Source organism: Henckelia pumila, unplaced genomic scaffold (assembly GCF_033568475.1).
Source record: "Henckelia pumila isolate YLH828 unplaced genomic scaffold, ASM3356847v2 CTG_323:::fragment_2:::debris, whole genome shotgun sequence".
Taxonomy (NCBI): Eukaryota; Viridiplantae; Streptophyta; class Magnoliopsida; order Lamiales; family Gesneriaceae; genus Henckelia; species Henckelia pumila.
The window spans coordinates 1-5,088 of NW_027331804.1; the positions used below are offsets into that span (position 1 = coordinate 1).

Consider the following 5,088-nt stretch of genomic DNA (forward strand, 5'->3'; position numbering starts at 1 on the left):
GTGTTATAAAATTGATAAAAAGAAAAGAAATAGGAAAAGAGATAAAAGTGAGTTCCTCGAATGACTCAGAACTATTTCATAATTAATAAATGAGAAGTCCTATTTATAGAAAACAATTACAAGATACAAATATGTAGATAGATAAAATTGATATATCTATCTTAACCAAAAATTTATCTTGATAATCAACTATATCCAAAATCATATCGTAACATATTTGGAATTGTTCCCATGTACATGGTTCCAAATTTATGAATTAAGGGGCAATTTCAAACCATTCCTAAAGTATTGGTTAAAAACAGTTGTTACATTCAATGGTTTTAAGTGGAGTTTTAAACCTCTTCTAAATTATTAGGTTTGGAAGAGATTTGAAACTGTTGTGTAAAGATGGTTTTGATACGTACCTATTAGTAGCAACAGAAGTGGGTTTTCAACTTTTACCAAAGGGTAACAAATTAAACCGATATAGCTAGGGACTCTAGTAAGAAGAACGGTTGATAGAAGTCTACAAGCGGCTCCTAATACTCAAAAAATCCATACCTATAAGGGTGTTTTTTTTTTTTTGTAGTGAATTGAGTTCCAAGAGTAGCCTGAAGACCGTCAATACGAGCTCCTACCCCATGCTCAGTTTGTGTTAACTGACTGAACATGATTACGAGAGCATCATTCTGCAAATGCAAGAGCATCATGATCACAGAAAATTCACTGGGACAGGATTACGAGAGCATATTTTTATCGCAACGGTATAGATCTTGATTGGAGGAAGCTTCCCCTTACCCTTATCTTGGGGTCTTGCGAGGTCAAAATTCATTATGGCATTTTGTGGGAGGCATTTTTATAAAATCACTGGACAAAAATGCATAACCCCTTAAAATAAATATCTTGGTTATTTAATTGATCAAAAAATATTTTTTATTTTATATTTTAATAAATTTATTATTTACTACTTACGATCGTCTTTATACTTTATTTTTTTCAATTGAAAAATATAATTTTTTTAAATATAACATAAATTATTTATGAACTTTAAAATTCGCGTGTGGGGAGTACGAATCTTACTAATGCACAAACAATTATATATTTCAATCAATGTTTTTAAAATCGGACTGGACCGACCGATTCGACTGCAAATCGGTCACGGATCTAATCTGAAATAATCTCAAAAATCATTTTTCGGTTAAACCGCTGAACCGGTCATAATTGATCGAGAAACGGTCGGACCAAACTTGAACCGGTTCAAAACAGGTTAGACCGGTTCATTTATTTTAAATTTTAATTATTTGTTATCTCCCTTAAAAAAACATTATTTCCTATATTTAAGATTTCAAAATTTTATTTTTTATTATGTTTATAGAGGTATCAAAATGGGTTTGGCTCATCAGATTGGCTCGCCCAGTCATACAAAATAGATGTTGTAACCCATCTAAGCTGTCCCCGCCTAATGGTGGGTTGAGGGTTGTCCCGTCAAAACTTGTCAAATTACACGTAGGCACGTTGGGTTAACCCATCCCGCCACCTAAAATAGGTGGGTTAGGTTGATGTTTTCCCAACCCACCTAAAAGGTGGGCCGACCAGTCCCGCCCTGTCTAAAAGTGGGTTGCGACGGATTGTGGGCCGCTCCGTCCCGCTAACCCGTTTTGATACTTGTATATATATATACATGATTATTAGTTTTAAAACTTTTAAAATTGTATTTAAGTAGTATTTGATCTTATTTTGATTTATTTTTTTATTATAAAAAATATAAATAATTATTGTGTAACACTCCTGTGAAGCGGTCTCATTCGTGAGACGTGTTAACCCTATCCATATTTATAATAATAAGTAATACTTTTGACATAAAATAATAAGTAATACTTTTGACATAAAATGTAATTTTTTTTAATGGATAGCTCATATAAGAGACCCGTTTAAAAAAAATGACCTTTGAGACCGTCTCATAGGAGTGTTTGTCATAATTATATTTGATGTTTTGATTATATCTATTTTATTGTTTAGATTTTAAAATTTAGTAAATATATACATTTTTAAAATTTAAAATATATCAATTACTATATTATATTATTATTTTATATCATAAAATAATATTTCGGTTTCCGTTGAAGTGTTTCTTAAGATTTTTTTTCAATATACATACCTTATTTTCAACAAATTGCCTTAAAAAACGGAAAGAAATATCTTCCTCAAATCTTCTAAATTTTGCAAACAAAGGACCATGAATTAAATTTGAGATGTTTTAGAAATAATAAATTCCTAAGTTTAAAAAACAATATTTCCAATTTTCAAGAAAGCCCTTTCCCCGCCTTTGGTTTGCATAACTCAGCCGATTTCAGTGCTTTCTCTATTTCACTAGCTCTCCCATTAACATTATTCTACTTCTCGGTTCGATTCGATTGGGGTTCTACAATGGCTGGAGAAAGCGAAGGGCCGGCGATTGGGATCGATCTGGGCACCACTTACTCATGCGTGGCGGTGTGGCGGGACGATCGCGTGCAGATTATACCCAATGATCAGGGCAACCGGGTCACACCTTCTTACGTAGCTTTCAATGAAACCGAACGCCTCATCGGCGATGCCGCCAAGAATGTTGTTGCCTTTAACCCCACTAACACTGTTTTTGGTGAGGCATCATGATTCCCAGTTTCATCCTTAGTTTACCTCTGTATTTTGTGTTGTTTCATGGGTTTCATCTTGTTAATCAGTGCTAAGAAACTGTTCATCAATGCTCTAATATGTACTTTTTTTTTCACCTAGAATAAGCTCAATCTGCGATTATATATGTGATTTGAAATTGGTGTTTCGAATAGAACTAAATTGTTCTCTTTGTTTTATGTTAGATTCTGGTTTTCTTTCTCTAAAAGCATATGTGATTTTGAAAGGATTCAGTATGACAATGAATTGGACACTTAGACCTTTGGTCGATCTCGGGATTATGTTGAGTTAAGATGTTATCGGGTGATGCTTCTGTTTGTATTTATGTGTGCGGTAATGATAGCAATAGCAGAACTTAGGAATTCTTACTGAACAAATAACTCTAGTCATTTGATGCATTTGGATCATAGTCTAGTTATATTGAAAAAGATATATGATGCTTCCACAATAAAATTGATGCAAAGAGACTTATTGGTAGGAGATTTAGCGACCCTTTTGTACAAAAAGATTTGTTGCTTTGGCCATTCAAGGTCGTTTCTGGTCGTAACGATAAGCCGATGATTGTGGTTACCTATAAAGGTAAAGAGAGAGAATTTGCTGCTGAAGAGATTTCTTCAATGGTCCTCGTCAAGATGAAGGAGATTGCAGAAGCTTATCTATTATGTAAAGTTAAAAATGCAGTTATTACTGTACCTGCATACTTCAATGATTCCCAACGGCGAGCAACCAGGGATGCCGGAATCATTTCTGGGTTAAATGTCTTGCGTATCATTGTTGAACCAATTGCTGCAGCCATTGCCTACAGTCTCGACCAAAAGTCCAGTAATGAAAAAAATGTTCTTATTTTTGACCTTGGTGGTGGCACTTTTGATGTTTCTCTTCTCACGATGGCTGATAGCATCATTAAAGTTAAGTCAGTTGCGGGTGACACCCACCTTGGAGGAGAGGATTTTGACAACAGAATGTTGAACCATTTCGTTGAAGAGTTCAAGAGGAAGCACAAAAAGGACATAAGAGACAATTCTCGAGCATTGAGAAGATTGAGGACAGCTTGTGAGAAGGCAAAGAGGAATCTCTCTTTTATGACACATACAACTATTGGAATTGATTGTTTGTACGACGGAATCGATTTTGACTCTAAAATAACACGTGCCAAATTTGAGGAGCTCAACATGGACTTGTTTGAGGAATGCATTGGCCACGTCGAGAAGTGCCGAGACGGACAAGAAAAGTATCCAAGATGTGGTGCTTGTTGGTGGGTCAACTAGAATACCAAGTACAACACTATTAATAAAATGTCAAATTGATACATTAATTATTGTAAATAGTTTAATTGGTATATAAACAAAATTAAAAAGTAAGTTTACCCTTAATATAAATTGCTATTAACTCCAATTACAATTATTAAGTTTTGATTAGATACATAATTTTATTTCAAGGTCATTTATTGATTTATTTTAAAGCTGTCATATTTAATTAAAATTATATCATGATAAATAATTGTCAACCCAAATTATACAAGAACAAATATTGAATATATTGATACAAATAAAATAAATATATGTAATCGGGGCCTATTAATCTTGTATTTAAACTGTTGAAGCAAATATTTACATAATCACCATATTAGTTCTTGAAATCTAGTATTTTTATGTTTAAAATTCAAAAAAATATATTCAACATTAAAGATTTTGATAATAAAAAAACAAATCTCATGGAAAATTCTCACTTAATGTCTTGATTTGCATGATTCTAATGACTTAAAATTTATCCACTTGATTTAAGAATTTGTAAGTATATTTTTTTACTTGTGCTTGAATTTAGATATAAATAAATATTTATTTTATTATATTTTATCGGTATTAAATATATTTTAGTCGTGTATATGATTTATTTATTGTGTATGGTTTTATGAATATATAATTTTTATATCGATTGTTTCCAAAAAATTGGATAATTATTTAATATAGATATAAAAAAATATCATTATATTATATATTTATTAATATTTTAAAAAATATTTTATATTTGAATAAAAAATTGATTAATGAGTAAAACATAATAATTATAATTTTTAAACTAATATACATTTTTTTTACACTTTTAATCAATAAAAGTTATTTTTAAAAATAAAATGTATACTTAGTTGGATTTGCTAAAAATAATTGGATTTAAAAGAAATTTTACTAATTGATAAAATCAATTTTTTAGTTAGATCATATATCAATTAAGTAATTTTCAATAGTTCGTTTATCGATTTGATATTTTATTATTATTTTGTGTACCAAAATGAATTTTAATTTATACATTATATAGGCTATAGAGTATGATTTTTAAAAATATATTTGTATATTAAATTTCTCATTAATACAGATATACAATACAAGATTAAGTTAATTAAATGTCATTATTTCAGATAACATTCATGAACTAGTA

The 5,088-nt window shown here is 30.7% G+C and overlaps 1 pseudogene; it reads left to right on the top strand.

Annotated features, from left to right (window-relative positions):
- Positions 1 to 2,406: 2,406 nt before the first annotated feature.
- LOC140871052 (heat shock cognate 70 kDa protein-like) lies at positions 2,407 to 3,996 on the top strand (annotated as a pseudogene).
- Positions 3,997 to 5,088: the final 1,092 nt, after the last annotated feature.